Source organism: Camelus bactrianus, chromosome 13 (genome assembly GCF_048773025.1).
Source record: "Camelus bactrianus isolate YW-2024 breed Bactrian camel chromosome 13, ASM4877302v1, whole genome shotgun sequence".
Classification (NCBI taxonomy): Eukaryota; Metazoa; Chordata; class Mammalia; order Artiodactyla; family Camelidae; genus Camelus; species Camelus bactrianus.
Window position 1 is genome coordinate 4,814,498 of NC_133551.1, and position 15,195 is coordinate 4,829,692.

Consider the following 15,195-nt stretch of genomic DNA (forward strand, 5'->3'; position numbering starts at 1 on the left):
TTCTAACACAGGAAATAGTGATAGATTAAACTCACATAAATAGCAGCCTTTTGGAGTTCTCAGTAATTGTTAAGAGTGTATAGGGTTCTGTAGAACAAGAAGTTTGAGAGCCCCTGGAGAACGGGTGCTCAGATGCTAGTCGGGTGCTTAGTGGTGTTAGACGGATGCCAAGATGTCTTCCGCAACTGCTCCCGGACTTGAAGTAATTGGCCACATGGAGATGGGTGGGCAGTGCCTCCACTTTACAAACCAGAAGCTGCTGAATGTGTCTGGAGTCTAGGCCATGGGCTGTGCAGGGATTCCCGTTGTATCTGTTCTATCTAAGCCGGGATTCCTGTGCAGAGGCCTGGCCCTGAAGACCCGCTCTCCTTTGCTCCCAGCCAGGTAACTTCTGTGTGACTTCAACCCTCCAGAGGGCTTCAACCTCCGTAGGAACGTCTGCATCCACATTGCCTTCCTCCTGAAGACCCTGCTGAAGATGGAGGAGACGGTACTGGTGCTATTCCCTTGGGGCCACCTCTACCACTGGCAGAGCCCCGATCCCTGGTCCGACTCCCTTGACCTCCCAAGTCTCAACAGAAACATCCCTGACATTGAGTACGAGCAGTTCATTGCAGGTGAGGTGGTGGTCATTTAACTGGGGCCAGGTGGTCTTTGTTCTGGTTCCGATCTGAACATCGGGCCATCTTACTTTGGGCTTGTCGGTCTGCTTAGGGGCCCTGCTCATGTTTCCTACACTGCAGGTGAATTTGGTTTTTCCATAGTTTTTTCGGGAAGTCAATTTGAAGTGTATGAGCTCTATGTCCCCTCCCCTCTGAAAACCCTGGCCTCCTGGTGAGATGCAGCGGTGACAAGGAGGCCACTGCCACAGAGGCCCTTGTCCCAGAAAGAGTCGCTCGCTGTGCAGTCAGGGCTGTTCTTACCTGTAGGAAAACACGATGTGTGTGTAGCATGGGCCACGTGCTGGAGATGATATGTAACTGCCCATCCAGTAAAATTTGGCCCTGCTCAAGCTACCCATTTTAAATTTTGTAAGAGGGAAGAGTTCAAGATTTTCTTTGAATAAAGGTATTTAGAGCTTATCAATTTTTTTTAAATTGAAATGTGTTTGATTTACAATGTTTTGCTAGTTTCAGTTATACAGCTGTTTTGTTAGTTTCAGGTATGCAGCATAGTGATTCAGTTGTACATATACATAGTCTATTCTTTTTCAGGTTCTTTTCCATTATAGGTTGCAAGATACTGAATATTCTTCCCTGTGTTCTACAGTGAATCCTTGTCGTTTGTCTGTTTTACATATAGTAATTTGTATCTGTTAATCCCGAACTCCTAAGTTTGTTTTATAAGTCTGTGAGTCTGTTTTTTGTTTTATAGATAAGTCCATTTGTATCATTTTTTTAAAAATTCCACATATAAATGATATCATATGATACTTGTCTTTGTCTAACTTATTTCACTTAGTGAGATAATCTCCAGTTCCATCCATGTTGCTGTAAATGGCCTTATTTCCTTCTTTGTTATGACTGGGTAATATTCTGTTATATCTAAATACCGCATCTTTATCCAGTCATCTGTCAGTGAATGTTTAGGTTGCTTCTATGTCTTGGCCATTGTAAACAGTGCTCCTGTGAAAATTGGGGTGCAGGTATCTTTTGGAATGAAGGTTCCCTCTGGATATATGCCCAGGAGTGGGATTGCTGGATTAGGTGATAAGCCTTTTTTTTTTTTTTTTTTTTTTTTTTTTTGTCTTTTGAGGAATCTCCATACTGTTTTCCACAGTGGCTGCAACAAACTACATTCCCACCAACAATGTAGGAGGGTTTCCTTTTCTCCACAGCCTCTCCGGCATTTATGGTTTGTGGACTTTTGAATGATGGCCATTCTGACTGGTGTGAGATGATAACATTGTAGTTTTGAGTTGCATTTCTCTGATAATTGAACGATATTAAGCATTTTTTATATGCCTATTGGCCATCTGTGTGTCTTCATTGGAGAATTGCTTGTTTAGTTGTTCTGCCCATTTTTGGATTTGGTTGTTTATTTTTTTCTTATTAAGTTGTATGGACTATTTATATAGTCTAGAAATTAAGCCATGGTCAGTCTCATCTTTTGCAAATATTTTCTCCCATTCCATAGGTTGTCTTTTAGTTTTACTTATGGTTTCTATTGCTGTGCAAAAGTTTATAAGTTTAATTAGGTCTCATTTATTTATTTTGGCTTTTATTTCTGTTGCTTGGGTTGCTTAGATTGCCCTACGAAAACATTGCTGAGATGTATGTCAAATAATGTTTTGCCTATGTTTTCTTGTGAGAAGTTTATAGTGTCGTGTGTAATATTTAAGTCTTTAAGCCATTTTGAGTTTGTTTCTTTTTGGTTTTTTTGCGACTCTATTGTATGCTTTTGACTTGTGGTTACCTTATTCTTCAAATATATCAGCCCATTACTATATCTATTTCCTTTAGACTGATAATCACGTAGGCTCCAACACATCCTAAGAATAACGAAGAAAAAAAAGAAAGAAAAAAAATCTACATTTTCTTGCTCCCCTCTCCCATTCCCAACTTTTTTTATTTTGATGTCCTTTTTCATTTTTACATCTTTATGTTTATTCTCTTGCAACTCGTTATTGCATTTCCAACTATGGTTTTCCTGTTTCTATAACATCCTGCTTCCTTTCTGTTTAGAATAGAACTTTTAATGTCTCTGTTAGGTTCAATATTGCTGAGTTATCTCACCTCCCCCTCCCCCCTTCCCCCCAGGCCTCTGAATCCTCAGTCCAGGGAAGCTAAACCATTCTAGCCTTCATCGGTTCTGGGAAAGCAATCTTCAGAGTGGGAAAAGACATTGAAAAATAATATTCTGTGAGTTGCATTCTACCCTTGCCCAGAGATGAGAAACATCTGAAGGTGGAGGAAAACAGTTGGAGGTGGGGAACACAAAGTCTTTTCTCCTTTTGCTACTGAAGAAATGATTGCTTTTGTAATTAGTGATGATGCCCTTTAAATTGGTGAGATCGAGATTCCACAGCTTCAGCGCCTGTGAATAACCAGCTGGGAGAAAGCTCTCTAGGGCCCCTGCAGTGGGAAAGGCAGCCCCTCTGAGCACCTGTTGTTCTGTATTCTTCCTGCCTCCACACGGGTTCCCTAGGCACCGTGCAGGACGATGCAGTTACCCAAGGTGGAGGACGGGGAGACCCCTGCTGTGTGGCGAGCCACAGAAGCCCACACTTGAAGGACAAAATGTAGAGTAGTGGGGCGGTCATAGGAACAGGGGATGGTTGAGACCCAGGATGGTGTCCTGGAGTCCAGCAGCCAAGGCTGGTGGGGCAGATGGGGCCCTGGGGCATGGGCAGTCCTTGAGGGATCTGAAGCAAAGATAGGAACCAAGAGACTGGATTCGTGTGGGGGTACGGCACCCCTTGGAGGCTGCGGGGCAGCTCAGTGGGCCCAGGGGGAGCGGGCACTTCCCCAAAGCTGGGTTGACAGGTCACAACCAACTCACTGGGGACCGAGAGGCACTGAGTCATTTTTAACTTTTTGTCCCTCTTCCTGGAAAAGAAACTGCTGCCTGTTAAATAGCCTGTGTCGTTAGTGAGAATTAAAGACATGAAGCAAGATTGCCTCAAAAGTCATCCATTGTTTAGGTGTTAATAAGGGTCAAATGAAAACTTGAATAGATGAAATGAAGCATTCATCAGAGGATTTGAAACTCCTTTAAAATAAAAATTCTTGCTGCCTTTGTTCTTCATTTCAGGGTTCACTTGGTGATAATAATCATAACCAAAGCAACAGCAAACCCTTACAGAACTCTGTCCTGCTGTTCCAGGAACGCTGTGTTCATGACAACCCAATGAGTTGGCACCACTATGAGTTCCACTTTAAAGGTAAGGACATTCATTAATCACACGGCTAATAAATGGCAGAGCTGGGACTTGAACCCGAGCTCTCTGGCCCCAGAGACCCCTCTCAGCCCCTTCACTGCAGCTCATCACTTGGCATGCCCGACACAGGCCAGCATTTACGAGCAGCGTGACCTTGGCCAAGGCTGCTTCACTGCTTGGTCTCTGATTCCTCATCTGTAGAATGGGGGTGTGGGCAGTGAACTCTGTGAGCTCAGTGGTCACTTCCTCCAGCTCTGCAATTCTACTGCTTTGAGTTAGTATAGTAAGTATCCGAGCCCCTACATGGCCCACACATGGGCTGGCGCTTTTCTAGGCCCTGGGTTACGGAGCAAAGTAAGATCCGCCTGCTCCTCCGAGGAGCCTGTGTCCCTCCACGGCAAACAGCTGCGAGGCCCAGGCTCCCTCGCTGGCTGTCGGGGGCTGGGCAGGAAAGTCTGATAAGAGAAGATGGAGGCAGAGCCCCTCCGGGAACAGTGGTGGCCACACAGCTCTCAGGAGCGAGAGCCTCTGTCCAGGCTGCTGAGAGGGGGATCCTCATGAGGCCAGTAGTCCCCCCAACCTAAGCCCTCAGGACAAAGATCCAGCCATCCCTGCACTGTCACCATAGAGCCAGTCCATCCTCATCACTGTGCCTCTGTGCTCCTTTGTCCTGGGGCCTCTCTTCCCCCTACACCCAGAAGACTCTTCTCCCTCTCTTCTCTGAGTGCCCCCTCACTTCACCCGTGGTCCCTGCTTCCTGGGCCACCATCACTGGAGTTGACGCTTTGCACCTTCACAACCCCCGTTTGATCAGGAGCCTGGGTTGGCCTCCTTGTGCTCACTTTCCACCTTCAGATGATTGCTCCTCCCCTCGTGGGAGCACATGGAAAACCCAGATCCTTTCCTAGCAGTGCCTGCCACCCTGGCCTCCCTGCTCATCTGCCTCAGTCAGGAGCACCTGGACCACCAGCTCTGTATTGCCTCGCCTCCTACCATCAAGACGTCAAAGTTCATTCTCCTTCCACCACCCAGTATGGTCATTGTAGGGTCTTCTTCTCTGTCAGCCTGAGCCAGCCACCCCCCATTCACCCTACCCCCGGGCTCATACCCGGGCGTGTCTCCACCCCAGGTCCAGCCTCTCTCCTTTAAGTGCCCACCTCTAGCCGTCCAGCTTCTTCTCCACCAGCCTCCCTGGCCCTCCTTCACCCTCACTGGGGCATCATGTGCTGACTCCTCTGCTTTCCTGCCTGTCCACGTTCCTCTTACTTCCACTTCCCCACCTTCCAGCTCTGCATCCACAGTCAGCACTCTCTTTATGACAGACAAAACCCCCTTGAGCCTTGACTTTTTCAGTTCCTCACCAGGCCGACTTCCATCTCGGTTCACCCAGCTCTACTTGTTCTGAGCCTGCAGGCAGCAGGCTCTCCCAGCACAGATTTCCAAGACTACAAATCAATGCCCACCATGTTGCCGCTGCCAGGCAATCCTCCAGGATTTCTCTAGTGAGCACATTTCCCCACTTATCACTCAGTGGTGTCAACATTCTCTGCTCTCTGCACACCTCTAACCTTCCCTCTGTCTCTTCCCTGACTCCCAGCAGATGGCCTTGCCTCCTGCTTCAGAGAGAATGACATGTCACTGGAAAGGAACTCGCTCACCTGCAGCAAACCTGCTCACCTCACCTTTTATCTGTCCCTCTCCCACCTGGACTCTAGCTGTAGTTGTTCTTAATTCAGTGAGTTTAGTTGACATATATATACACAGTTAAAAGCATAGCACACTATCGGCTACCTTCTAGGGGTTACTTTTTCAATTTAACATGGAGTGTGCGATTCATCCACTTCATTGCATGTACCTGCAGTTCATTTGTTTTAACTGATCTTAAATGTTGTGTGTGTGAAAGTAACACAAGGCAAGGGTAAGCCAGGATTCAGGATGCTGGTTACTTCCTGTGAGAAAAGGCCAAGAGCAGGATAGGGAAAGAGGACACAGTATGTCACTGTCAATATTCCTGTTATGATGCTGGGTGATAGGTTCATAACTGTGTCTTATAATATTAATTTTAATATATAAATACCTCTGACAGGCACCTAAGATGAGAATGTGTCATGAACCAAGACATACAATGGGTAATATTACATCATTATTGTTATGTAATCTTGTTATATTATATATTAATCATAATCTTACATTATTTGTTATGGGTTATATATTATATAGATGCATGAATTATATATTATGTGTATAAACACCTACATATGTATTATATACTATCTGCTAATAAATAAACAGAAGATAATATGCTAGTATATCTTCTATTATATATTATTTAATAAATAATAACATACTCTATCCTGTTATATGACATGGAACATAATCTTTAATAAAATAAGAAATCTGTCAATATATATTGGTAATTAATAAAATTTAAAAAAACAGCCCGCAGCTTTTAACGCCGACACCGCTCCAGCTGTCACTGTGATTTCTCTTCCCTTTCATGGCCGAGGCCCTCACAGTGCTGTCCGTTCCCCCTTTCATCTCCTTATCCTGAACCTTCCTCCTCCTCCCATCCCATGCTGCCTTCTGCCCCGTGGCCTCTCTAGTCACCAGCGGCCTCTGGGGCACTGATCTGCGGGCACGGTCTCAGGCCCCAGCTCACCTGCCTGTCCGCTGCCTCTGCCACCGCTGGTGGGGGCGGGGCGGGGGTCAGAGTGCACCCCTTGTCCTGGAAGAGAACACAGCACAGACTGTGACCAGCAGCAGGTGTGGCCGGGAACTGCAGGACTTGGGGGAGAGCCAGACTGTCTGCATCCAGACCTGGGGCACTTGGAGTGTGAAGAAGCCCCGTCCTCACTGCCCCTGAAGTGAGGAAAACACCCTCAGGTGAGTTAAAGTGCTTATGACCTAGGTCTGTTGGCTGGAAAGGACAAACGGGCCCCTAAGGGGAGGGTAGTTGATGTTCCAGGCCCCACCAAAGCCCTAAGGGCTGGCGGGGAACCAGGCTGGACGCTCCACTGGACCCAGTGCCCCCTCGGGGGTGGGGCCTTCGGGAACAAGCAGAAAGCCCTCTGTCTCTGGAGGGGAACGGGGCAGTGTGGGAGCATCCCTGCAGCGAGTCAAGTGAAGTCAGGGCCTGTGGGATCCATTTGTATGGCCACATCGAGCCTCAGCAGAAGCCACAGCAGGAGTGGATTCCTGTCTCTCCAGCTGTCATCCTCGTGTCTGAGTGCCAGGCTTCAGACCCGATCCCCTGGGGCGCTAGGACAGTTATAGACAGAGGCGGCTCGGGGAGGCCTCAAGAGGGTGGTACTGGCCTTCCTGCCAACACGATTACATGAAGATCAAACAGTCCATCGATGGGAAGAAAATAAGAACCATGGTCACCTCTGGACCCCAAGCTTAGACGTGGTGCATGGGGGACATTTATCGACAATTCAGCGAGGTTCTGGCCAGAGCTAGAGGCCAGGGCAGCAAGCCGGGAGTGACACTGAGGAGCATCATTGTGCAGAGGCTGGACTGGGTGTCTGCAGGCTCCTCCCAGGAGAAGCCTCAGAGTTTGGGAGGTGGCTAACATGGTTCCTTCATGTCACCAGCAAGTGGTGCCACCTGTGGAAAATCAGCTGTGATCCTGAGATGGGTCAGCCCTGGGTGATGTGATAAAGGCTCCTACAAGAGGGGGCGCCAGATGGACAGTGAACCAACCAACAGGCTGATGAGATTCCCACCTGTGTTTATCGTGCTTTCGTAGCCAAGAATGAGGAGAGAGTTGAATGGCTCACCATGAATATTTTAACAACTTTAGAGAGTTCCATGTCTCACTGCATTTAAGTGTCACCTGGAAGAATTCAAGCAGTGTCTAGACCCAGGGGAGGCAAACGGCCTCTCGGTTCCTCTTCAACCTGGCAAACCCAGCAGCCCTCTATGGCCAGACCTTGGCAAGTGCCTTCCCTTGTTATAACAAAACCCTTCCCCCGCACGCCTGTGGTAAGCTTTTGTTTTTTTTTAATTAATGGGAATGAAGGTACCTTACAGCCTCCACAGACTTTTCCTTAGGGCTTCTCTCCTTAGACCCGGGCCCCCCGCTGCCCTGGGTCCTGCACTGCAGAAGGTTCCCCTGGCCCTGACACTTCCTCTGGCCACGCCCTCCATCGGGTGGAGTCAGCAAGGCCAAGGGGACATGGTCATTGGCTCCATCCCATGTTCTAGAAACCCAGGACGCCGAATGCCCTGCCTCAGCAGCCCCTGACCCATTTCTAGTGCCTGCACCGGCTCTCCCCGGAGTTCAGATTCCCAGGACTCACAGAGAGGCCAAAGGGCAGCTGTTTGCATGGAGGTTATAGGCAGAGCCCGGACGTGAAATCTGAGTGTCCCCCTGTGCACATCCAAGGCCACTTATGGCAAGGGATGGACCCAGCATTGGGAAGAAAAGGGTCAGGCTAGTGATCAGAGTCTGGGAATCAGCTCTCCCCACACACTCACTTTCTTTGCAGGACTCCCCTGAGTCTGGTTGTTCTAATTTTGAACCTGGCCTTCCAGGTTCAAATGAATGTATATTTGTAAAGGCAGGACTTTAGAACCTACTGCACTTAAAATGTTTAGATATATAGAATGTGAGCTCCCAGGTATGCTCTGGCCCTGCACTTCCAAGGGTCCAGAGCATTTATGTTGGCTCTACTGAGACTGTAAGTGGCAAAGACCATCTCCAGAGAGGAGGGGCTCCTGCTTCACAGTCCGAAGTCAGGATCTTCTGAGCGGATAAAACAATGGACACTGAGACCCTCAATTGTAAATTGATTTAGAATAACGCCAAAGGTGTGTATGACGTGTGTGTGCGCACGCACGCACCTGGGGAATTGTGTGGTACATGACTGTGAGTGTGTGTGTGGCTGTGCGCGCACGCGCCTGGGGATGTGTGTGGTTGTGTGTATGCTATGTGTGTGTGTGGTACATGAGTCCATGTACTTGTGTGTGTAGGGAATGTATGTGGGCCAGAGTCAGTGCGTCTGCACGTGTGTTTGTGTGTATGTGCATGCATTAGTATTAACAGTAGAAGCTGTCCTTTAGAATTATGAAGTAGTAAAATTTGTATGATGTCTTTTGCTGTATAATTCAAAATTAAAAAAATCTTCAGTCACTAGAAATTTATTCCCCCCCGATTCTGACTTTATTTTTCCATATTGATATGTCTTCATTTTACTGATGAAGAAACTTAGCTTAGAGATGTTAACTGACTCAACCAAGGACATGGAGCTCGCGCACCCAGGGCCAGGACGCAGTCCAAGCCACGCTGCTCCAGAGGCCTGGAGCCCTACTCAAGATCACGCGTTGCCTCTTGGCGGGGGAACAGATTCTGATGGGCTGTGGCCAGCGTGCAGGCTGCCCAAACTGGGGACACGGGAAGCCGGGCAGAGAGTACCAGACAGCAGAGAAGAGTGAAGCCCTGCTCAGAAATTAGATAGGTTCCTAGGTCTTGGATGAGTAAGGAGGCTCCCTGCTCATCCTTGATCCCTTTGCTGGTGGCCAAAAGGGACCAAGGTCCACGAGAGCACTTCTGGGAGCTGCCTGCCAAAACCTGAAAAGGACTGCTCAGGACTGGCTCTGCAGTAGGAGCAGAGGAAGGAAATGTCACCTCTTGGTGGACATTATTGGTGATGGCAGTAGGAGGCCTAGCAGCCTCGGTATAGTGGTGGCAGGACAGGGTCCTAGTGGATGATCGTTTTCACCTCTCTTAAAAATCATTGCTTCATATATTGTATCCATTTTGTGGTTTATTTTAGGGTGGTAAATATGGTCTCTGTTACTCCATATTAGCTGGATTGATTAATTTTTTTATTGTTAATTTTCTCCTCAATGATTTGGAAGCTATATTGCCTTTTAATGAAAATTCTCTCTAAATTTTTATAAATCATCTCTAAGTTCATAACTTTATATGTAATTGGACCAGTATTCCTATAACACTATCAAAACTGAAATAACCTATTAGATCCTGTTCCTCAATAATGATAAATTTAGCATATTTTACCTCTCTGCTGTTCCAGATTGTGTGTGTGTGCGTTTGTGTGTGTGTGTGTGTGTGTGTGTGTGTGTGTGTGTGTCTGTGTCCTCCAGTTACTATGTTTAGACAGTTGCTTCCAGTTTGTTATATTAACAATGAAATATAGCTATAAACTTCCTGGATTTCATTGCTCACTACCATGTCTTTCCCACTTTTGAGTTATTTACTTATCGGGATTTTCAAATCAACTGGACACATGATTGGCTAAGTTTTTTCGAGAAGTGGACTTGGAACACTTTCATGTCTATATGAAGCTTTATGTTTTCCTCCTCAACAACTCTCAGGGTGTTGTTGATGGCCCAAGCCTTGTTTTAAAATATGGCATTGTTTTTCATCACCAAAAAAACAAAAAAGTTTTCTTGATTTAAATTGCTGTCTTTTTATGACTGGCTAGTCTTTTCTGGTGGATAGAGATTTACTTAACCTTCCCCCTTCTTTTCGCCATAACTCGGATTCATTGAGATGCATGTTTTTACCATTTCTCAGATGGGCTTCCGCTTTGACTTCCACTTTAAACCATCACCCCACTCTTTTTCTCCATGCTTATTCCTGAAAAAGTGAGCTCTCTATCGGATTAAAGGTGGTTCCCGTCAGAGATGTGTGGCTCCCTGTCCAAAGGTCCAAATGAAGAGAAAAGGAAAGATTCCTGTTTCTGGTGGTTACATTTTGTCAGCTTAGAGATCTAGTTATCCGTGTGGCTGCGGTGGAATCTGCAATATCTTGGCTCAGAGTTTCCTTTTTCTGGCTTACTAGGGGAGCCGCAATAGCTGGGGTCACGGCGCTGTGGCCGTTGTCAGGATCCCGGGACTGAGGCAGCCCCTCTCCCCCCTTGTTATTTTGATCTTGCAAACTGGGCCCCAGCTATGCGAACCCTGCATCTGGCGGCCAGGATCGCCCCCCACGTGACGTGTCCCCAGTTCCTCGGCGTCCCTCACTGCTATCAGCTAGCTCCAGTAAGGGTGCGAGCTGGCTTCCACTGCGGTCTTTCCTCCTTCCTCTCCAGGCAGGCCGTCCTTTCCCACTAGATGTCCCTATACTTTCTCTCCTGTGCTACATAAGCTGAAGGAATTCCTCAGGGTTTCCAGCAGGTACATGGCGCTCTTCTATGTTTGGACCCCTTCAGTGCTTGTAGTGGAAATTTAGGAGGTGGAAAGGAAGAGCTTGGGGGTTCTCCGTATCTAGGGGCTCCCTATCCAGCAGATTCAACTAACTGTGGTTTGAAAATATTCGTGAAAAAACAGTTTCAAAAAGCAACACTTGAATTTGCCATCATTGACAACTACTTACATAGCATTCATGTTGTATTAGATACAGTGAGTAATCCAGAGATGATTTGAAGATATATATAAAGTACATGGGAGGGTGCACATCAGTTCCATGCAAGTCCTATGCCATTTTATACAAGAGGCGTCAGCATCCATGGATGTTGACTTCAGGGGGGAGTCCTGGAACCAGTGCCCCATGGTTACCAAGGGATGACTAGAAGTCCAGGCTCCTTATCCCAGCCTGTCAGGTCCCCATGTGGTCTGAAACCTACCTGTACCACACTTCCCTTGTCACTCTCCTCCAGCCCTGGCAGACTGTCCTTTGATTTTTGAACAGGCCACACTCACTGTGCTTCATATCTGGCCCCTAGAAATACCCGTTACTTTCTGAGCATGGCTCTGCTTTCACAAAAAGGGCTGCATTGTCACTAGAGAAGACACTGTGGAATTTCCTTTAAAAACTGAAAATAGACTTAACTCATGATCCAGCCTTCCCACTCCCGGGCATATGTCAGAAGAAAACTCTAATTCAAAAAGTCACATGCACCTCAATGCTCACAGCAGCACTATTTATAATAGCCAGGACATGGCAAAAACGCAAATGTCCATCGACAGCTGACTAGATAAAGATGTAGTAGTATATTTATACAAAGGAATACTACTCAAACATTAAGAAGAACAAAATAATGTCATTTGCAGCAACATAGATGGATGTAGAGATAGTCATTCTAAGTGAAGTAAGCCAGAAAAAGAGAAGAATGCCATATAATATCACTTATATGTGGAATCTAAAAAATGACACAAGTGAACTTAACTACAAAAGTGAAACAGACCCACAGACATAGAGAAACAAACTTACGGTTACCAGGGAGAGAAGGGGATGGGAAGGGATAAATATGGTAATTGGAAAAGTGTCCCTCTTGGAGAGTTATGGAAATGTTAGCTATCTTGATTGCGATGATGGTTTTCTGGGTGTAGACATCTATCAAATTCATCAAATAGTACATGTGAAATATGTGTAATTTACTATACAGGAATCGTACCACAATAAATATGCCTGTAAAAAAAAAAAAAAAACAAGAAAATATTGGCGGCATTGTGTCCTACGTTTTTATGTGTCTTTAGTGAGTGGGTCTTCAATTTTCCGGTCTGCCATATTTTCTGAACCAGAAGTGCCCTCCTTCCCTTTTCTTTGATAAACTGTAAGTGGGTGGCATTTATTCCCGTGGCTTCAACTGCTCTCTGTCCACTGATTAACTGTCAAATCTTTTCCAGCAAGGACATTTCATTTCAGTCCCAGAAATATACTTATAATTGACAAGTAGACATGCCATTGTTTGAAGAAGTAAACCTAGTTCTGAGCGAGTGTAAATTCAAACACACAGAGCTTAAGATATTTATGGGATATTCAAGTGGGAATGTCTACTTGTCAATTATAAGTATATTTCTGGGACTGAAATGAAATGTCCTTGCTGGAAAAGATTTGACAGTTAATCAGTGGACAGAGAGCAGTTGAAGCCACGGGAATAAATGCCACCCACTTACAGTTTATCAAAGAAAAGGGAAGGAGGGCACTTCTGGTTCAGAAAATATGGCAGACCGGAAAATTGAAGACCCACTCACTAAAGACACATAAAAACGTAGGACACAATGCCGCCAATATTTTCTTGTTTTTTTTTTTTTTTTACAGGCATATTTATTGTGGTACGATTCCTGTATAGTAAATTACACATATTTCACATGTACTATTTGATGAATTTGATAGATGTCTACACCCAGAAAACCATCATCGCAATCAAGATAGCTAACATTTCCATAACTCTCCAAGAGGGACACTTTTCCAATTACCATATTTATCCCTTCCCATCCCCTTCTCTCCCTGGTAACCGTAAGTTTGTTTCTCTATGTCTGTGGGTCTGTTTCACTTTTGTAGTTAAGTTCACTTGTGTCATTTTTTAGATTCCACATATAAGTGATATTATATGGCATTCTTCTCTTTTTCTGGCTTACTTCACTTAGAATGACTATCTCTACATCCATCTATGTTGCTGCAAATGACATTATTTTGTTCTTCTTAATGTTTGAGTAGTATTCCTTTGTATAAATATACTACTACATCTTTATCTAGTCAGCTGTCGATGGACATTTGCGTTTTTGCCATGTCCTGGCTATTATAAATAGTGCTGCTGTGAGCATTGAGGTGCATGTGACTTTTTGAATTAGAGTTTTCTTCTGACATATGCCCGGGAGTGGGAAGGCTGGATCATGAGTTAAGTCTATTTTCAGTTTTTAAAGGAAATTCCACAGTGTCTTCTCTAGTGACAATGCAGCCCTTTTTGTGAAAGCAGAGCCATGCTCAGAAAGTAACGGGTATTTCTAGGGGCCAGATATGAAGCACAGTGAGTGTGGCCTGTTCAAAAATCAAAGGACAGTCTGCCAGGGCTGGAGGAGAGTGACAAGGGAAGTGTGGTACAGGTAGGTTTCAGACCACATGGGGACCTGACAGGCTGGGATAAGGAGCCTGGACTTCTAGTCATCCCTTGGTAACCATGGGGCACTGGTTCCAGGACTCCCCCCTGAAGTCAACATCCATGGATGCTGACGCCTCTTGTATAAAATGGCATAGGACTTGCATGGAACTGATGTGCACCCTCCCATGTACTTTATATATATCTTCAAATCATCTCTGGATTACTCACTGTATCTAATACAACATGAATGCTATGTAAGTAGTTGTCAATGATGGCAAATTCAAGTGTTGCTTTTTGAAACTGTTTTTTCACGAATATTTTCAAACCACAGTTAGTTGAATCTGCTGGATAGGGAGCCCCTAGATACGGAGAACCCCCAAGCTCTTCCTTTCCACCTCCTAAATTTCCACTACAAGCACTGAAGGGGTCCAAACATAGAAGAGCGCCATGTACCTGCTGGAAACCCTGAGGAATTCCTTCAGCTTATGTAGCACAGGAGAGAAAGTATAGGGACATCTAGTGGGAAAGGACGGCCTGCCTGGAGAGGAAGGAGGAAAGACCGCAGTGGAAGCCAGCTCGCACCCTTACTGGAGCTAGCTGATAGCAGTGAGGGACGCCGAGGAACTGGGGACACGTCACGTGGGGGGCGATCCTGGCCGCCAGATGCAGGGTTCGCATAGCTGGGGCCCAGTTTGCAAGATCAAAATAACAAGGGGGGAGAGGGGCTGCCTCAGTCCCGGGATCCTGACAACGGCCACAGCGCCGTGACCCCAGCTATTGCGGCTCCCCTAGTAAGCCAGAAAAAGGAAACTCTGAGCCAAGATATTGCAGATTCCACCGCAGCCACACGGATAACTAGATCTCTAAGCTGACAAAATGTAACCACCAGAAACAGGAATCTTTCCTTTTCTCTTCATTTGGACCTTTGGACAGGGAGCCACACATCTCTGACGGGAACCACCTTTAATCCGATAGAGAGCTCACTTTTTCAGGAATAAGCATGGAGAAAAAGAGTGGGGTGATGGTTTAAAGTGGAAGTCAAAGCGGAAGCCCATCTGAGAAATGGTAAAAACATGCATCTCAATGAATCCGAGTTATGGCGAAAAGAAGGGGGAAGGTTAAGTAAATCTCTATCCACCAGAAAAGACTAGCCAGTCATAAAAAGACAGCAATTTAAATCAAGAAAACTTTTTTGTTTTTTTGGTGATGAAAAACAATGCCATATTTTAAAACAAGGCTTGGGCCATCAACAACACCCTGAGAGTTGTTGAGGAGGAAAACATAAAGCTTCATATAGACATGAAAGTGTTCCAAGTCCACTTCTCGAAAAAACTTAGCCAATCATGTGTCCAGTTGATTTGAAAATCCCGATAAGTAAATAACTCAAAAGTGGGAAAGACATGGTAGTGAGCAATGAAATCCAGGAAGTTTATAGCTATATTTCATTGTTAATATAACAAACTGGAAGCAACTGTCTAAACATAGTAACTGGAGGACACAGACACACACACACACACACACACA

General features: G+C 45.8%; 1 long non-coding RNA gene across 4 annotated transcripts; it reads left to right on the forward strand.

Moving 5' to 3' along the window:
• Positions 1 to 515: 515 nt before the first annotated feature.
• LOC141579535 (uncharacterized) lies at positions 516 to 6,186 on the forward strand. Of its 4 annotated transcripts, XR_012511084.1 has the most exons (4): positions 516 to 617; positions 2,760 to 2,926; positions 3,754 to 3,883; positions 5,481 to 6,186. It is a non-coding gene; the product is annotated as an uncharacterized LOC141579535 (long non-coding RNA). The 4 variants fall into 4 exon arrangements; XR_012511086.1 differs by lacking the exon at positions 516 to 617 and having other exon boundaries at positions 2,676 to 2,926; positions 4,789 to 6,186; XR_012511085.1 differs by lacking the exon at positions 516 to 617 and having other exon boundaries at positions 2,679 to 2,926; positions 4,792 to 6,186.
• The last annotated feature ends 9,009 nt before the right edge of the window (positions 6,187 to 15,195 follow it).